Source organism: Microtus pennsylvanicus, chromosome 12 (assembly GCF_037038515.1).
Source record: "Microtus pennsylvanicus isolate mMicPen1 chromosome 12, mMicPen1.hap1, whole genome shotgun sequence".
NCBI classification, from domain to species: domain Eukaryota; kingdom Metazoa; phylum Chordata; class Mammalia; order Rodentia; family Cricetidae; genus Microtus; species Microtus pennsylvanicus.
In genome coordinates this window covers 24308026-24329501 of record NC_134590.1, presented here as the reverse complement: position 1 = coordinate 24329501, position 21476 = coordinate 24308026, and positions in this window count along the sequence as shown.

Below are 21476 nucleotides of genomic sequence, written 5' to 3'. Positions count from 1 at the left end.
CCAAAGGATGCATGGACACAGGTTATTTTTATTGCAGTGGCAATATTCAGTTTTTGTTTTGAAGGGCAATATTTGAAGAAGAATGTGAAAAGCACTTTATTTCAGAGCTTTTTATTTTCTGACTCAATGTGAGAGCCTGTTTCTCTCTGTGTGTAGGCTTGATTTTAAATTCCTTAATCTAATGGAGGGTTTTCTTCAACTTCCATGTCAGCCTGAATATTCTTGTTCACAGACATTGATTTTATAATAAACCCGGGTTTAGTTATTCTCTGCTAAAAAGAAAATACCTAAAAACAATACCTAACTAATGTTGCATTCAATTCGTGACAGTACGCATACAGTTTCTCCCTTTGTGTTAAATGTATCATTCCAGTTTTTCAAATCTGTCAGCTGAAATGCTGGAACCCACTCTAACGGCTGTCTTACTTCTAAATAACAAACTTAGTGAGTGTGCATGTAGAGGATAAGCAGAGTGCACAGTATAAACCCAAAGTGAGTGGAGAGTGAGCATCCCAGGGAAATTGGTATTAGTTGTTAATCACATTGGAATTCTAGCTTCTCAGTTCAGCACATGACTACTTTCCCAGATTTGTTTCATTCATCTCTCTAGTAGAGATAAAGATGACCTGTTTTTTTTTTTTAAATAACTACTGACATATTAGAAGGAACTCCAGAGGCAGAGATCACTCAAGTGGTAATAATTTGGTGTATTTTAATATCGTCATTTCTTCAAATTTCAACTCATCATACACTCTGTCATCCTGTGCACTAGCACCATGACATCCAGATCTAAGCTTAGATTAAACTCCATAGGCAAAACATACTAAGGATATATAAACAGACTAGCACAATACATTGTTTTTAGTTAACTTTATACATATATCACCAAGATAGTTTTTCCCATGTGAATGAGACTATATTTAATATTTTCTAAGGATTATTCCTTGCCCACCATTTATTTTACCTGGAAGGATAAACTGACAATCAAATCATAATCCAATTCGCGTTCCTCGTTTCTTTCAACATTGGGTTTTTGTACACTTAGTCGTTGAGAATTTCAGAGAAAATAGCACTAACATTTATTTCTTTTTGTGTAATGCCTGCTATTACCATTCGTGATGGCTTAGTTTATTGGACTCATGACGAACTCACCGTACCTCCAGGGAATCTCTCCATGGAGTTTCTTCCTGATATACCTGTCAAATTTAAGTTATTTTTTTTCTTTAACATAACCACTGTATTTTGTTTCCTATCACCTGACATAGATTGGCTCTGATAGAAGACAATGATGTGATTTTCTCCCAGTTTATCATATTGCATATAAGGACCAGAAAAATCTTATTTTACCTAGATGTATCTGTTTAGTACTTTTCTTCTCTCTCAATTACCAGTTCCCAGGTGACAGGGACAACTTTTGTTTTAGTCAACATTGGCATATCACAAGTATTTCAGCAGGAGCCATTAATTGAGTTATGGATACAGTATCTTTCAATTCTGAGGAAAATTGCTAAGTAAGTTTGACACAGTGAGAGGGTGATTCTCTTTTTAAAGTGAGTTAGGCACAATAAACACAGAAAAAAGCCCCATAAATATGTTCTTTATGTTGTCACTGACAAATCTTGTAACAACTTTGATGTAAAGGGAGAAAAATATGAAATGTCTTCCCTTGGAAATATTTGAGACATTTTTCTTATGTATGAATAATATTTAACTCTAAGGTGTTGCCATTCATTCATCCTATAAGTCACCTTCCATTGTGATCAATGACATATATCTGAAAGTATTAGGTCAACACATTTGCACGAGGAAAGAAATCCTCATTCTCCCCAAACTGAGCTCTTTCCACCTAAATGAGAGGTCTTCTGTGACCACTTATATATGGAAATCCGGAACCATTGCGTATATGCCCACACCATCAATCATGAAATGATTAGGGAAAGTAACGATCATTAAATGCTTAGCCCTTAATATTATTGAATTGTAACCACCCAATATGGAACTGCCAAAAGCAATATCAGAATGCAACCGACTCAACCATATCTTCCTTGGAGCAAGGCTCTTCTCTCAATTAGCATTTTATCATCTTGGAGAACAGCTGAACTTTTCAGTTATAATTTTTTTCTCAAGACCCCATCGATCTTGCCTATTGAAGTAATTTGATTTTTTCTTTATACAAAATACTACACCTTTAAGTGAGAAAAAATGATGGGGTAAATAAAGTAAAAGAATCTAATATTTTCTGAATATTTAAATTGAATAGTTGTAAACGATTCTAGTATAGCTCTACTGTACTACCCCAGGGATACCAAGGTTTCCTTTAGTGGATGTCATTTCTTGTGTTTCTCATTGTCATTTAGGACCATATTTGCCAAATAAATTTGAAGACAACATTCATGAATTCAGGGACACTTGATTCTGGCTTGAAGTCCCAGGTGTGTCCTAAAGTCAGTTCACATGGCCTTTATTCATAACCCTCTTTATGACATAGTTTTCTCTGCATTAAAAGAAATAATAGTGTTGGGTTAGCTAAAGATTTTCAATATTAAACTCAGCGTATGGCCTAGAGTAGGAACAGTTCTTGGTAGATAGGATTATTTAAAATATTAGCAACATTCAGTTTGCCTAATGTTCTCAACTTTTTAGCAACTTATTTTCAACTTCTTGTGATACATTTAGGTCAACACAATAGTTTGGCTTTTTTTCAGATGAATATTTGTATGAGATCATCAGGAATTATTTATTATTCTCATTTTTTGAAGTCATATAATTTAGACATAGCTTTGAAAATCACCAAAGAAGAGGGAAACATTTTCATCTTCACTATTTTTATCTTTGAATATTTAGAAATTCAATTCTGCGCAACTGTTAAACATATTTACTTACATCTGATTAGTTATTTAACACCTCAATGAAGAGACCAGCCCTTTGATTTTTAGTCTTTTGTTTTGTGGTGCTGCTGTGTGAAAAGTACTTTCAAGTGAAATTCTTATATCAAATCACAAATTCTATCGCTTTCAACTTTAAAGTAAGACTCTAAGTACCCTTGGCCAGCTTTTCTCTATTCTTTCACAACACTTTATTGCAGTTTGACTAGAAGTCTGAAATGCTTCGCCTTGAAATTGTGTTTCTATGTCTTTTCACCCTTCGTATCATGATCCCTCAATGGTAGGGGCCACTGGATTCATCCTTGGATCTGAAAAGACTTCAAACACGACATGTAGCAGATGCTTAATTGCCATTTCCTGGATGAAGACACACACTATGGGTGATTGGGCAATCCCCTGCTGTCAGGTCAAATGAGAACTTTATCCTTGTGGTCAGAGGATCCTGAGTTCCGGTTATTTCAAAGGCATGAGAAAAAAAAAAGCATTTCAGAAAACTTTCTATCTGTGTGTTCAATCTATTTTTTTTCTTCTATCAATGAAACTGTGTGTACTATGGACTTTGTCACACTTCTTGCTTGGTTTGGGACACCTGACTCTATCTCAGTAATAAGGTATATTATTTAAGAGTTCATATTGCATATTGTCTGCACTAATAAAATAAACTCCAATTCTATATATGCTTTCCTAGGAAATGTCTAAAGTTTTTAAAGCTATTGATAGCAGTGATAGTTTCTCTTGTACACTGAATAACACATAAACTTCCCAAGTACTTACCATATGTTAATTGTTTAATCTTACGGAAATCTTTTGAGAGTTATTACCATTATCACATTTGACATCTTGGGAAGCTGAGGTACCAGGGTTCAACATCTGAGCTCTTTTATTTGCAGCATGCCTAGGAAATAGACAGCAGCTCTAAATTTGGCAAATGCAGATCAGTGGGGTTTATGATGAAATAAACAGATCAGTGAATATAATATTGTAAACCTATTTTTGTTTATGTGTGTGCACTTTTATGAACATGACCGGACACAGGCTTGCGCATGTGTGAACATTTGAGGACAACATCTCAGGTCCTTTATTGCTCTTACTTTATTTATTGACAAAGAATCTCTTACTGGATGTGGAGCTCAGCAATTTTGCTAGCAAGTTCCACGGAATCACCAGTCTCTACTTCCCTAGCATTGGGAATACAGATGAGACTATTGGTACCTGAGTTCTTTTTCTGTGGTGGGGGGAGCCTGGGTACCAAACTGAGGATTTTTATGTTCTTGCTTATTGAATAACATCTACTCAGTACTTAGAAATTTATCATTGGCTATTGCACAAATGCAACAAACATTACATTTTAATTTAATTATTTTTGTAATTAAGTTGAAGAAAGGAACTTTATGGTTTTAATTTTAATTTAAATGAGTGGCACTAATTAATTTAATTTGAATTCATAGTACTAAATTAAATCAATTTAGTAGTCAAATGGGTAGTTACTCCACAAGGCTCTGAAGAATTGGTGCTATGGTATGAATATGTTATCCACAATTTATGTACTTAAAGCTTAGTCTCCAGTTTAATAGTGCTATAAGGTGGAAGCTAATGGGATTATATTAAGTCATGGGGGTCCTACTTCCAGTACCTTGCTGTCACTGTTTAAAGGGCCTATAAATCCTTTATCAGTTTGTTCAGCTAAGAGAGAACACTGTAAGAAAGCTTTTGCTGGGTTCTTGAAAACAGAATTTTATACACATCAGCTTCCAGATTTATGAGAAATATATTTCAATCATAATGAATATCCTGGTCTATTGTACTATGCTACAGTATCACTGAGTGGAGTTAAATAGTTGGGGATATACTTCAGATGCAGAAAGTTACATTTATTGGACCCTATAGTCATCAAATAAAGAGAGAAGACAACAAAATTCCCTTTACCTCTTTAGAGGCCACTGGGCACGGAGAATAAATATTTGAGTTAGATAATTCTTTAATGATTATTTTCTTTTCTTTAAATAACAAATTAAGAAGAAATGGGCTTGAATGAGGAGTTAAATGATGGGAGGTGATGGAAAATAGAAATTAGGTTGCTAGTGAGTTTCTCTATTAGAAAAGAGGCATACAGAAAAAATTCAAATGGCACTTGATAGACACACATTTAAACCATACATACACAAATATTTATTGTTTTGACTGTAAATAAGGCTGATATTTCTTCCCCCCAAACTTTGAGGCATACAATGGTTAGTGGAGAATTAAACACTGTTTATAGTTGCTTTCTTCCTTGCTTACACATATTTTTTTTTATCATTTTGGGGAATTTCTTACACATTGAGTAAAAAAAAAGGTAAGCGTTAATACAGGAAAAGACTGATTTATTTAGATTTCCCACAATTTAAGTACAACATATTGATCAAATTAAGATATTAGAAATATTCAATTTATGATGTTTTCTCAAGTAGAATGATAATCCAAACTAAACTAGTGTCTAAAATTTGCTTGTTTGATGAAATCACTTGTTTGGCCAGGAAAATAATTATCTTTTCCCCCTATTAACTGCATCACTTTTTCTTACTGCTTCTTAGTATTCAAACAAAGTTCAGCATCTTAGAAGAGCTCCCGTGTATTATTTTTCAGATTCTGTTGGACAGCATTCAGTAGTTGCAAAGAGACAGAGTCGGCATCTCAGTATCTTACAAAGCTACAAAAAGAAATTGACAATTTTATTCTTATTTAAAGATGGATGATTTACTTCCAAGATCACCAAAGGTATTGATACGATTCAGTTTTATATGGATATACACAAAAGCCCTTGTGTCTGGTATTCGGTCTTTCACTTCTTTGAACTTTAGACTTCTTTGAACTCCTGAAGCCTGGTTGGTGGTTGTCTTTAATTTCTTACCACTTGGTTCTTTCAAAATTGAGATGACATTGTAAAGCTAGTAAAGGGAGTCTTTGAAAAAAGTATGAAGGGAGGCCAAAGTCGTGTATGTGGTAACATCACCAGAGGAATAATTGATTGTCAGTGTTACCATATTGAGTAGGGGTAGTTCAGGCTCATTAATTGGGAAGGAATTGTACCAGAGTGTATACACTTGGTTTCTGGTATGTGGCACCTGCTTTAGAGACTTCTGTGCTAGCTGATGCAATATGCTACAACTGTAGGAGTAAAAAATGTCATGGATCTATCATATTATTTTCTTATGCTAAACCATTCTGATGAATACCATCAAAGTGGAAACTTCATAAAAACTAATACGAATTCTTTAGTCAGGATGTTTTGTATTTAGATGGTGTGTGTGGTGGTTTGCATAGGAATGGCCTCCATAGGCTCAAAGATTTGATAGTGTTTTCACCAGGGAAGGGCATTATTAGAATCTGTAACCTTGTTTGAGGAAGGGTCTCACTGGGGGTAGTCTTTGAGGTTTCAAATGGTCAAGCCAGACCCAGCGTCTGCCTCTCTGCCTGCTGCCTGCTGATCCGGATGCAGTACTCAGCTACTTCAGGAACCATGTCTATCTTCATGTTGCCTTGCTTTCCACCATGCTGATAATGGACTAAGCCTCTGAATTCTGAGAAAGCCCAAATTAAATAAATTTCCTTTATGGTGCCTCTTCACACCAATAAAACACTGACTAAAACAGATGGTGTTTGACAGTTTTTGGAACATTTACACATTTTTAAACCTATTTTTCTCTAACAAATATCCCAGGAGACATCCGGGACATGGACACTGTTCATATATTACAGTAGAGGAACAAATGGTCTCACAAGAAATTGAGCATCATAATCTAGTTATACCTACCCATAGAAGGCTCTTACCAGTACGATAATTTCTATAACTTTGCAAATGTAAACGAATCATTCTTTCATCAGTTTATTTCCTCCATAGAATGGAAACTATATGTCTGTTTTCAGTTACTGCAAAAACCAAATCCAGGCATCATTTCACAGATCTGCAATCTTAGATATTCAGGAGGCTGAGGCAAGAGGTTCATGAGTTCAAGACCTGAAATGCAGAGTTAGTTCAAGGTCAGCAACAAGAACAGGGAGTATCTCAAAAGAAAAAGAAAAGAAGGCATGGATGTAACTCAGCAATAGAGTAGCCTTGGGTTTGCATCTCAGCACTTTAAAATAAATAAGCAATAAATAAATATAACAATATTAAAATAATAGTAAATAATTCAGCATAAATATGATCTGGTGACAAGTCAGTCCATTATCCATTATTTTTAAATGAAATAAATTAATATTAATAAGAAAACCTGTGATTTCTCTGAATGAAGCTTGTTTTCATTTTTGCCCAAAAGACTGTGGCATTTACATCTTTGAACTATCCCTCTGCAATTGTGATAGGGCATGATTTATTCTATTTTATATATTCTATATATTCCTGCTATAAAAATAAACTTTCAGTATTGTTAAATAAAATGTCAAAACAGAAAAAGAAAACCTATTCCTTTTAATGTCACAATTTCCACTTTAATGAAAGCCTGGGTGTAGCATTTGTTTTCTCTCCTATACCATTTCTCCAGGCAGAGAAACAATTTGCATTCTATTCATCTTTGCTGACGGAATAAAATGCAATGCTGTACAATTTGAAGCATATAAGAATATAACTTGTATTAAGAATCTGTACAACAGAGAGGTTCACATTTCCTTCTTGTTTTGCCCTTATCCTTGTTATTACTTCCAATGGAAGTATGTCATGACAGATAATTCTCTGGCTGTAGCGTACCTTGGCAGTAACCAACAGCTCTCTAATTGGACTTAAGACTGGTTCAACCAGAGGAAAAAATACATGATACTCTAAACCTATCTAAGAATTCAGGACTGGTGAAGTACTGATCTATAGCTACTAATTTACTAAACCAACATAATCCCTTACAGTCATCTATCCACATCTGTCCTTTTATCTCCAGATACGTCTAGTCTTCATGCCTCATCAAGGAAAGTGTTGTTTTTTTTAAGGGAATTTCTTTTGGTAATAGACAGAAATCCCTACCAATAAACACTGAGAGGAGAGCCAGTTCTCAATGGATACATCTACAAAACTTTCTCACTCAGAAGCCTTAGGGGACATTGAGGAAGATTATAAGGAACCAGTGTAAGAGCCAGAGGATTGGGGAGTTGGCTGTGAGATTGTTTCTCCAAGTCGTGTCAGAGACTACAACCATAAAGTCTCACCAATATGGCTATCCAAACACAAGCTAACAAGACTAGTATCAGTTGGCATCCCGAAGTGAGTGGAGGAAGATCCCACAAGGCTGTAATCCTGTGCAGAGAGCCACAGGAAACTGAAGAACACTGGGAACAGGAGTGATAGGTTTCCCCAGGCAACAGCATCAAAGCGTTGTCCCATGCCAAAGGCTCAGCTCTGAAAATAGATGTACAAATAACGTTATGCAGACTGAGTATGTTATATTGAGAAGAGGACCCACATTTAGATTCTGTCACATAAATGACATTTCAGGACCATGTGTAACTCCTGTTCCAGGGGACCAAGACCATGTTCTATCCTCCTTTGGCAATAAGCAAGCATGTGTTGCACAGACATACACCCAGGTGAAATATTCATACGTATAAAAATAAATACTTTCAAAAATAGATAAAAAGGATATGAATGTGTGTTTTGGGAGGGTGTGTCAGAAATGGGGGATAGAGAATGTAGGGTGGTTAAGATTAAAATGGGTTGTATACATCTGTCAAAACTCAACTCTAAAATAGGGGAAAAACTTGAATAGATGTATCTCCTCAGAAGATTAAGAAATATCTTGTAAGTGTGCTTTCAAAGGTAAAGATATTGACAAGTAGCAAAGCTTCCAGTTATGAAGAATAGGAACTTGGGCTCTATAGTTAGTGAAAAAGAAAGAATGAAATAAATAAATGAAGGAAGGAAAGAAAGAAAGATGGCAGAAAGAATAGTATTGGAGGAATATAGAAAAGAAGGAAATATTTTCAATTCTAATTGTCGTTTAAAAAGTTTAAGTTAAAATCATAATAATGTAGACTCCGTGACCCTTATTTATGGCTAGAAACCAATTATGAGTGAGTACATCCCATATTCATCTTTTTGGGTCTGGTTTACCTCGCTCAGGATAGTGTTTTCTATTTCCATCCATTTGCGTGCAAAATTCGAGAAGTCATTGTTTTTTACCGCAGCATAGTACTCTAATGTGTATATATTCCACACTTTCTTCATCCATTCTTCCATTGAAGGGCATCTAGGTTGTTTCCAAATTCTGGCTATTACAAATAATACTGCTATGAACATAGTTGAACAAATGCTTTTGTTATATGATAGGGCATCTCTTGGGTATATTCCCAAGAGTGGTATTGCTGGGTCTAGGCGTAGGTTGATCCCGAATTTCCTGAGAAACCAAAACACTGATTTCCAAAGTGGTTGCACAAGATTGAATTCCCACCAGCAATGGATGAGGGTACCCCTTCCTCCACAGCCTCTCCAGCAAAGGCTATCATTGGAAGTGAACCCAAGGAAAAACATATAGTTATCCTCTTGGCTATGGGAAGTAGACAAAATTGCAGGGGAGAAAATTGGGATCTTGGGGGTGGGGTGTGATGGGGGTAAGGGGAGATGGGGAGAGAAAAGGGAGAAGGGGAGGATGGGGGGAACTTGGGGAAACAGGATGATTGGGATAAAGGAAGGTTGGATAGGAGAGCAGGGAAGCACAATTCTTAGTTAAGTGAGTCTCCTTAGGGTTGGCAAGAGACTTGAACCTAGAGTGGCTCCCAGGAGCCCAAGGCGATGTCCCCAGTTAGTTCCTTGGGCAGCTGAGTGTAGGGAACCTGAAATGACCCTATCCTATAGCAATACTGACGAATATCTTGTATATCATCATAGAACCTTCATCTGGTGATGGATGGAGATAGAGACAGAGACCCACACTGGAGCACTGGACTGAGCTCCCAAGGTCCCAATGAGGAGCAGAAGGAGGGAGAACATGAGCAAGGAAGTCGGGACCACGAGGGGTGCACCCACCCACTGAGACAGTGGGGCTGATCTATTGGAAGCTCACCAAGGCCAGCAGGACTGTGACTGAAAAATCATGGGATAAAACTGGACTCTGAACATGGCGAACAATGAGGGCTGATGAGAAGCCAAGGACAATGGCTCGAGTTTTGATCCTACTTAATGTGCTGGCTTGGTGGGAGCCTAGCCAGTTTGGATGTTCACCTTCCTAGACATGGACGGAGGGGTGAGGACCTTGGACTTTCCACAGGGCAGGGAACCCTGACTGCTCTTTGGACTGGAGAGAGAGGGGGAGAGAAGTGGGGGAAGGGGAAGAGGGTGGGAGGAGGGGGAGAGAAATGGGAGGCTGGGGGGAGACATAATCTCTTTTTCTTTTTTTTTTCTTTTTCTCAATAAAAAAAAAGAAACAAAAAAATCATAATAATGAATTTTTCAACATTGGTCTGAATATTATTCAATAATTAAATTAATAATTATAGAAAATATAAAATGTTGATAATGACACGGAAAAGATTTCTTTATGTGCTCTTAATTTTATTTTCAATATGTGCTCTTATTTCTATTACTAGCTTTTTTTCTATTCTATTATTTTTAATTTTTCATCAGTATATTTTTATCATATACATTATCTTCTCTCAACTCCCCCAGATCATCCCTCCCTCTTTACCCACCCAACTTTACATTTTCTCTCTTTATCAAGAAAATAAAATAATAATAATAATAATAATAAACAAAAACCTTCAAGACAAAAACTACAAAGGAAACAAAATCACAGAAAGAACATGGAGTCCATTTTATGTTGACCAATTACTCTTGGGATTCTGGTTGGAAATGCAGGGCAGTTGATAAGCCCAGTGTCACTCCACTGGAGAAAATTGATTTCTGTGGAAGTGAACAACTACTTCTGTCTTATATTCAAAGCCCGCTCCACAAGGTAGAACCAATACCTGACACTGCTAAAATGTCCAAAGACCCAAGACGAGAAAGGTTATGGTCCTTAGGGGAAAAGTTATTCTTTTAAACTAAAACTGCATTAGATGAATCTGAATGACATATTGCTATACTCATAGGTCAATCTTGATCAGAGAAGCCTTTTCTTTCTGTAGTAGTAATTAACTAGAGATTAACAACTGGATGCATAGCAGAGAGTGAGCGCCTTTGGAGCACTCAGTCCTCAATGGAATGTCTTTATAAAATCCATCCCATTATGACTCAGGGATCAGTGTGGAAGAGGAGCTAGCAGGGTTTTGAGAGACAGAGGTGGTGGATGAGTCCAAGAAAATGTCATCATCCAGGTGGTAATGATAAGTGTATGAACAGGCATGGTAAATGTATGAACACAAGGATACTGACAGCATGCACAAGACCTACACAAGTGCAAATGAGACAAAATTCCAGGGAATAGACAAGGAAATGAACATAAAAATCCCATCACTAACCAAGTTTTTTCTATTTCTTCTGGAGCTGATACCTGATGGAAACAAGAAAATCTGCTTCTAAAACCCTTGAAGGTTTTATCCTAGGTCAGGTTCCATTAGCATCACTGTGCCTTGTGCCTCTTCTGGCCATTTGCTCAATGCTTTCCTTATTGTCTTGCTTGTAAGTAATGAGATTATTGACAGCCTGAAATCAGTAAATTGTATTATGGAAGTGGGTAGGAAAATATGTTAATATATAATGATTTTACATACCTAATTTCTAAAACAATAAAATGATGAGGCTGAGTGCATCAGTTATTGTGAGTGGCAATTTTTTGAATGAAGAGTGAAGAGTTCTCTATATTTCAGCTTTGCTTATATAATCTGTGTTAGGAAGAGGGTAAATCTAGTGTTGTAATTAGAAATACTGACAGAAGGGATGTCAAAATCACAAATTTTTGGGTCAGCAAAGATATTGAACTTTGAAATGTGAAACTGTATATGAGAAATGTGGGCAAGAGGATGTTTTCTTGATTATTTGCATCAAATTCTAAAATACCATAAATTATAAAATCTTTTAAAAGGTGATTATGATATATGTTCTGAAAAAGTGATTTAATTCTCACCCACTATGGCTTGCCATCCATCAAAGATTTCTTTGTGATTTTTGATTGACTGAACCACAACAAAGAAATTATTTTAGCTACAGAGTGAATCCCTACAGTAGTTAAGGATTGTGCTGGTTTAATTAAGTGGTAGTTGTAGGTTTTCTGAACAAGGATGACTTCAGTAGACATGCTAATGAGAAAGAGAGAGTGGTCCAAAGGACATTTAAAAAAATTTTATTGAAAATAAGTTTTTCTTTTATACAATACATTCATTACAGTTTCTCCTCCCGGCATTTCTTCCAACTTCCCCTATCTCTCCTCTCCCCCAGATCTCTTCCCCATTTCCTCTTCAGAAATGTGTAGGTCTTCAAGATACTTTAGTTAAGAAGTCTAGACCACTAAGGAATCTTGAAAGTGAGAGAAATAATGTTTCCCCAGGGAAGTATACAAGAACTGGTTATGCAATACAAAATGGTCAGCCCTGAAAACACACACACACACACACACACACACACACACACACACACACACACACACACACATATATATAAACAAATAAGCAGATTGAATTTATATAATAGGAATATAAATATGTATGTATTACTAAATAAGAAAACTATTGACATCAAAAAATTATAAAAATGTGGAGCAACATATATATTATTTAAATTTAACTCACACACAAATATATTGTATTATATATGTCAATAATAAAAGAAAAAGAAGACATGAATTCAAAAAATCAGGGAAGAGTGAACATAAGGTCTGAAGGGAAGAAAGGGAAGAAAAATATATAATATATAATTGTATTGCACATAATCACATTAAAAATTTTACCATTTTCAAGATAAAATAAATATATGTGAATAAAATGGGCACTATCAAGTAAATGGTCAACTTTTAATAGATCATGAAATAGTGTAAGGTAGTGAGTGCTGCCATGAAAACACACAAATGAGAGCATGAATGTGTAACTGGTTGTGAGTCAGAGGCAAGGAAGTGATACCTCAACTGAAACATTGCCTCTTTTCTCTGTGATTGAGGCATGATGCGTGCTTTCCTTTGTAATTTGCCAAATCATGCTAACCGCTCAACTGAACGCTTTTCTGTCTAGAGTATAACATACTCTACATACTGCCTTAACTGTACCTCAAAACACCATCATCTCTTTGTTGTGCCATTCCAATGTTCTGGTAAGTTTGTCTTCAGTCTACCACCATGCTTCCAGCCTGTTGTCTCTTGGCAAGCCAGAGAAGTATTGGTAAACCATGATGGAGACTCAGTCATTCCTGTGTCCTAACTCTGAGGCCATTCAAAGCCTTTCATGACTAAATACTTTATATTACTTGGTCCCTTCCTAATTCTTTCACATTATCTGCAACACTTCCATTTCCCGTTCTTCTTCCTTTGGACCTTTTCATATATCAGCTTCTTTAAACTCATGTTTTTCTTATAACACTCTTCTGGATGTCAACATGACTCACTGTATTCTTCTTCAAGTCTGCTCAGATAATGTTAGATACCAGTGACTGCCTTATATAAACATATAAACAGCACCTCCCACAAGTGCATGCTTTCATTTTGTATTTTTTCATGTATGCCTTGTTTTCTTTTGCCTTATCCTGTTATTTAGTTTGGGTCTTCTCTCCATTGCTTCAATAGATATTTCATGAAAACAGATTTCATTTTGTTCACATCTTATTTCCACCTCTTAGACAAGTGTGGAGTTAAAATTTGCCTGATTAATGAATTTCTCAATTCAGAAGTACCACACGGATATCAAGTACAGTACCTAGGGAGTCACCAGCAGATTAAATAACAATAAACATTTTCCTTTTATACTCAAGCATATGAGGCAGAATCTAGGGGATTTTTAGGAAGTGAAAAAGACAGAATAAGGGCTAGAGATCCTGTTTAGAAATTTCCTCTTTTTCTATTTGTCTTATGTAGAAGACAGCTAGCTATGGTTTCCACACAGAATAGTCACGAATCTGAGAAATGACAGAAGTGCAGAGCAGCAAGCTGCCTTATTTATACAATGTTATTCTTTGAGAATAAACGTCCATGGGAGAAGACTAACTGTGAGTGTGGTGTAAGGGACTCTGAGGATCTGCCACCACAGAGAGAGCCTTCATGCTCCCTCGAATGTCATGAGGCATCATGCATTGTTAAAGAGGCACTAGCTCCTTCCTTCTCCCAGGGAAGTGCCGTCTTTGTTTTGAGCAGAGTCATTTTCTTTGCAGATCTGAGAACATTCTTGTGCTGCTTTCTCCGGTCATATAAATCTAAGATGTTATGAGTGTGAAATGTTAAAAATAGTAGCAAGTTGTTCACGCCATTCAGAAATAATTTGTTTCAGGAAAGACTTGACTTTTCTGAAGTGGTATCTTAAAACTTTCAAATTGAATGTTTATTTTTGGAACTAAGATTATTTCAAAACTCTTTTACTGTCATTCAACTAGAGAGCTCAGTACAAGTTTATATAGGCTATACTTGAACACATACAAAAAGAAAAAGATCATATTGCAGTATATTTTACTTTCAGCTTCCCATCTTCATGTGTTGTGTGCCATATGTCCATCCCTAAACATTGCTCTATAGCAATAAATTCACAGAGATGAGATAGAGTACAAATGGTTAGATCTTCTTTGCTACCACTAATCTATTTCCTCCTCCTTGTTTCATCTTTTATTTATAACGTCAATTAGATAAAATTAAAATCATCTTTAAAGAAATTTAAGAATAAAAGATGATTTTTGTTTTTTTTTTAACATTTTTTTATTGATAAAAGAATAAAGAAAAAAAAACAAATTTCCACCTCCTCCCAGCCTCCCTTTTCCCTCCCCCTCCTCCCACTCTTCTCCCTCTCCTCCCACTCTTCTCCCCCTCCTCCCACCCCTCTCCCCTTCCCCCCACTCCTCTCCCCCTCTCTCTCCAGTCCAAAGAGCAGTCAGGGTTCCCTGCCCTGTGGTAAGTCCTAGGTCCTCCCCCCTCCGTCCATATCTAGGAAGGTGAACATCCAAACTGGCTAGGCTCCCACCAAGCCAGCAGATTGCATAGGATCAAAACTGCGTGCCATTGTCCTTGGCGTCTCATCAGCCCTCATTGTTCGTCATGATCAGAGAGTTCAGTTTTATCCCATGCTTTTTTTGGTAATAGTCCAGCTGGCCTTGGTGAGCTCCCAGTAGATCAGCTCCACTGTCTCAGTGGGTGGGTGCACCCCTCGTGGTCCCGACTTCTTTGCTCATGTTCTCCCTCCTTCTGCTCCTCATTGGGACCTTGGGAGCTCAGTCCAGTGCTCCAGTGTGGGTCTCTGTCTCTATCTCCATCCCTCGCCAGATGAAAGTTCTAAGATGATATGCAAGATATTCGTCAGTATTGCGCTAGGATGGGGTCATTTCAGGTTCCCTATCCTCAGCTGCCCAAGGAACTAACTGGGGACCTCAGCTTGGGCACCTGGGAGCCCCTCTAGGGTCAATTCTCCTGCCCACCCTAAAGTGGGTCCCTTAACTAAGGATTGTGGTTCCGTGCTCCCCTATCCAACCTTCCTTTATCCCGATCCTCCTATTTCCCCAAGTCCCCCCTCCTTCCCTTCTACCTTTTCTCTCCCCATCTCCCCTTACCCCCTTCCCAGCCCACCCCCAAGACCCCACCCCCAAGATCTCCCCGGCAATTTTGTCTACTTCCCTTATCCAAGAGGATAACGATATGTTTTTCCTTGTGTTCACCTTCTTACTTAGCTTCTTTAGGTTCGCCAATTGTAGATTCTGTGACCCCTATTTATGGCTAGAAACCAATTATGAGTGAGTACATCCCATGTTCTTCTTTTTGGGTCTGGGATACCTCACTCAGGATAGTGTTTTCTATTTCCATCCATTTGCATGCAAAATTCGAGAAGTCATTGTTTTTTACCGCAGCGTAGTACTCTAGTGTGTATATATTCCATACTTTCTTCATCCATTCTTCCATTGAAGGGCATCTAGGTTGTTTCCAGGTTCTGGCTATTACAAATAATACTGCTATGAACATAGTTGAACAAATGCTTTTGACATGTGATAGAGCATCTCTTGGGTAAATTCCCAAGAGTGGTATTGCTGGGTCCAGGGGTAGGTTGATCCCGAATTTCCGGAGAAACCGAAACACTGACTTCCACAGTGGTTGCACAAGATTGCATTCCCACCAGCAATGGATGAGGGTACCCCTTCCTCCACAGCCTCTCCAGCAAAGGCTATCCTTGGTGTTTTTGACTTTAGCCATTCTGACAGGTGTAAGATGGTATCTCAAAGTTGTTTTGATTTGCATTTCCCTGATTGCTAAGGAAATTGAGCACGACCTTAAGTATCTTTTGGCCATTTGAAGTTCTTCTGTTGAGAATTCTCTGTTCAGTTCAGTGCCCCATTTTTTAATTGGGTTAATTAGCATTTTAAAGTCTACTTTCTTGAGTTCTCTATATATTTTGGAGATCAGACCTTTGTCTCTTGCGGGGTTGGTGAAGATCTTCTCCCAGTCAGTAGGTTCCCTTTGTGTCTTAGTGACAGTGTCCTTTGCTTTACAGAAGCTTCTCAGTTTTAGTAGGTCCCATTTATTCAATGTTGCCCTTAATGCCTGTGCTTCTGGGGTTATACCTAAGAAGCGATCACCTGTGCCCATCTTACAACATTTCCCCCTGTCCTTTCTTCCCTCCAAACCCTCTCATATAGACCTCCCCATTGTCCTTCAAATTCATGACCTCCTTTGTACATCTATTTGTATTCCTAAATATAACCTGCTGAGTCCATATAATGTTACCTGTATGTATATTTTCAGGGTTGATCATTTGGCTCTGGGCAATCAGTTATTATGTCTTCCTCACTGAAGATTACATTTCCATTACCTGCTTTTTGCACATTTGCTTATAGTTCTTTCTGTAAGGTTAATTAAATTCATTGGATTAAATTTAATTTAAAAAATGTAGTGAGGTTAAAGATAACCACAGAGAGAGGGATGTGAGCATGATAGGGTAGTGGGGGAAGGTAAATACTTGGAGAGGTTCCAGTGAGAGCCAGGAAGAGGAATGGGAGAAGGTAACCAATTGAGGAGCCAAGCAGGAGTCTCCACAAGGCTAACTATACAAAAGGTGTATCAATATAGTTTATTGTTATTTTGTTTTATGAGAAAGTGGGTTATCATGAAAAGATAAATAGGGGGAAATATAAAAACTATTCCCTCTTTTGGGATACTACATCACATATTATCTACTATTGTTCTCTAATTACAAATAAAAATATGGTTTCAACCTTTAATTTGAATAATTTTTAACTTAAAATTATTGAAAACCTTCTATGTTGTTTCACTAATTTATGTCTGAAGCAGAAGCTCACTGAATAGTGACCCCTATGGTGAATTTTTTTAAAATTAAATTTAATCTAATGAATATACCAAACTGGATGAAGAAAGTCCCTAAGGCCTCAAACTTACAGAAAGAACTCTAACTTAAATTTCAGGTCATTTTACATTTGATTTAAATTGATTACCTACAATTCCCTTTTTGCACACATATTCCAAGGGAAAACATATTTGTGAAATCGATGAGCTTGTGTTTGACCCAGTCCTGCTCAGAGCAAGCCCAATTAGACTAGAATCACATTTGTTTCCTTGTTAGTCAGCTATTCGTCACTGTGACACAATGCTTGATTAAACAGCTCAAAAGAAAGACTAGTGGCTTTAGATGTTTCAATTAGTGGTAGCAGGCTCCATTACTTTTGGCCTGAAGCAAGGAAGAACATTTTGGAAGAGAGGGTGTGATGGAGTAGATCTGCCCCTTTCATGTCAGCCAGAAAGCATTTAGAGAGACAGCAATGGACCAAGAACAAGACGAATGCATACCCTGTAGTCAACATCCTTCAGTCAGGACCTATCTGATAATTTCCATCACTATCAAATATAGTGGATTCAGAGCCTTTGTGATCCATATGTCTTACGACTGGATTGATCAAACAGGGGCTCAACATCCAATTCATGAGATTTATTTTTGAAGATACCTCATGCAAAAATCACCACATGATGTGATAATCTGACATTACAAGGTTTCTGTTAACTCTGAGTTTAATATCTTATTCAGCAGAAAACATTGAAGAAATTGTTATAGCAAGATCTATATGGTGTTTGAGAAAATAATATACATGCATCTAAGAAAGTCAAATAAGAACAGAGAACATGTTACTGAAGGTATTAGATGAAGAGTCATGTCTTGTTGAGATGGGCAGGACGTAGGTAGAGGCCAGAATATTGAAGTTTTAGAGGCCATGAAACTGATTTTGACTATTAACCTAATGTCAGCAGGGAGTCAATGAAGTTATTAAGTAAATGAGTGGCAAGACTTAGTTAAATATTTCAAGTCTGTATATATTTAATTTAACACTCAGTATATTGAGTTTTAAAAGAATCAAATGAAAGGAAATGGAAAGTTGACAAAGGATTGAGCTAAAAATTCCAAGCTGGTTTAGCAACATCCCTAATGTTGTGAGCCTTTAACACAGTTCTTCATGTTGTAGTGATACCCAACCATAAAATTATTTGATGCTACTTCCTAACTGCAATTTTGATACTGTCATAAATTGTAATACAAGGATCTTATTGCAGGATATCTGCTATGTTATTCTCAAAGGGCTCACAAGCTACATGTTGAGAATCACTTGTTTAGAAAGCCTTTTAAAATACTTTAAACTGACTTAAATACCAATAATTTCAAATGCTTTTAGAAAGTGTGAGTCACTTTCAGATCTATATGTGGCTTCTTACTTGAGATTTATCTTCTGCTATTCATCATAGTCTTTTAAGAAGAATAAAAGGATGGTAAGGATAGTATACTTAATATAATATGTCTTAGGGGTTCAAGAAGATATGGCTACTATCACTTGGGGGTCGAATGGCAGTTCCGTCATATCTAAAAGTGGTATAGACACATTTTTAGCCTGTTCATGTTAACAACTCTAAATATATTTGACTGGTTGTTCATTGCTAGCCTACTAAATTTCATCTTCTTTATTTATACCACCATCTCTGCTGTTCTTCAGAGTTTCAACCAAATTCAGTACAGACATTTACCTAAATGACCTAAAGTCACTGGATCATCACCCTAAATTTATTTTTCTGGTAGAAAAAGGATATATGTTATTTAGATGTTTAAACATATGCAGAATAGCAGCATAGGCCTTGCTCTGCTGCTCATGTAGAATGCCAGGAATATAATTCCATACAAAAGACTGGTATTTTATGATATTATCATTGTAACATTCCAAATCTATTCAAGTAGAGAGTGTTTGCAATGTGAATTAAAACTACATATTAAATAATTAATAGAAAAATAGGTTTATTTTTGAAAAGGAAGAGAAGAAACTTAAAATTGAAGAAATCAATAGCTATAACATTTAGTAAATTTTAATCTCACTAATTTCTTATGCAATATATATACACACACACATATCAATGAAAAAATAGGCCATAAATTTGAAAGAGAGCAAAGAAGGGTATATGGAATGGGTTGGAGAGGATATACCTAATTATGTAACTATATTAATATATAGATAATATATTTATATATTATATAAAATATAATAATCTATGATATATAACACTATATATTTTACATAGTATAATATATTTATGTAAATATATGAATAGGATATACCTATAGTATAATATATATGTAACTATATGAAATTATGTAGCTATATGACAATTTCAAAAGATAAAAGAAATTAAAATTAAACTAATAAAATAGATACTCTTGTATAACCTTATTTTTTGCTAAATTATGTTATTAAACTTATCAAATTTTATATAGAGACATTTAATGTTATTGCTTTATAAAGAGATGTAGTCTTTAATCAACAAGCCTGATGATTCTTACATTCTGTTCCTTTTTACTACTTATCACATTAAAATTGGTGTCTTACTCTTTTAATTAGAAATCATTTTAATAGTGATAAATACTCTCAGCATTAGATCTAGTCCATTTTCCATATTTTAATAGGAATTGCTTGAGTGTTTCAATTATAATAATGTTTTTACAACATCAATTAGAAAGTCAACATGATACATTCCATCTTTCACAAGCATAAGCCAATGGAGTTAGTTGGTAAATGGCATAAGTGGGCTTTGATCATTTCCATTCTTGTCTACCTCCAAATCTATCTGGAAAATTATTGCTGTAAATCTTATGCAGATGTTTTCATCACTACAGAAGCTTTGACTTCACTTCAGCCCATTTAACTCAATTTTATTGTTTGAAAATTCTGTATTTAGTATTGAATATCTATTATTCAAGCCCCTCTTTCCAGCTCCTCCTTCTACCTGAGTCCCACTGCTCCCTTCCAAATTCATGCCCTCTTCTCTTTTATATATTAATTTTTCATATGCACAATCCAACCTATTTAGTCTATTTACTGTTATTTTTATGTAATTGTCCAAGGCTGACCACATCAGATAGGACAATGTATGTGGGAGTGTATCCCTGGAGGAAACTGGTTCTCTTTACAGTGGCCATTGACCACCTTCATGCTCTTTATCTATACATGAGAGTTTATGGAATTTCCTCAATCCACATTGACATCCTCCATCATGTCAATTCATGATGTCATTAGATTGATCATATTGTTGAGAGTTCATGGGGGTAGTTTCCCTGTCATGTCTCTAGAGGATAGTATCCAGCAACAGGAATCCTTGTCCACTGCCTCTTACAAATTTTTCACACTTGCTTCAAAAATGTTCCCTGAGAAGTAGGCGTAGGATCAGTGTTGCAGATCTGTGAATTGTGGTTAGACATCCCACAAACACTTATTCTGCATTTTGGCCATGTGTAAGTCTGTGGAGTAGTATCTATCTGTTGTTAAAAGAAACTTCATTCCTAATGTGTGAGAGCTACTCTTATCAGACTAGGTCAGTGTATAGGCTCAATATGTTTAAACTTTTAAATCTTAAGGAAGTGTAAATACAACATGGAAAACATTCCTTTGCCCTCCACTACCTTTTTTTTTTCTTTTTAACATTTTATAATGATGGCATTCTATATAATAATTTTTGCATGTCGAGTGTACTGGGTTTATTAAACACTGGCTAAACAGGAAAGAATAGATGTAGTGGACAATTCTTTTGAACTTATTGTGTAAGTGTAGATTAGGGCATACTGATCTATAAAGCTATTACTGCATTCAAAAGCTTGGTTTTTGTACCATGTTTTGATTTCTATTGAGTCTATGCTATATTTTCATAGAACTGATAATATCAGCAAATTAGTTTTACTTACATTTGCATAAAAATATTAAAAATGTATATAGATTACAATTGTGTTCTTTTAATGGGGTGTATGTTGTGATTCTTCTGATAATAAGTTAGGCTAAGACAATAGAATACTGAAAACATCTTTGCATTTTTATTTTATTATTTTTTTGCAATGCTAGGGGGACGAGTACAGAATATTAAAGTATACAAGTGGTTTCTCTTTAAACATGAAGACATCTTAAAATGGAATTGTGAAGCTATTCTGGCAGTAGTGACTGGAATCATTTTGAAATTGATATTACCTATGGTATTTGTGAAGCAGATT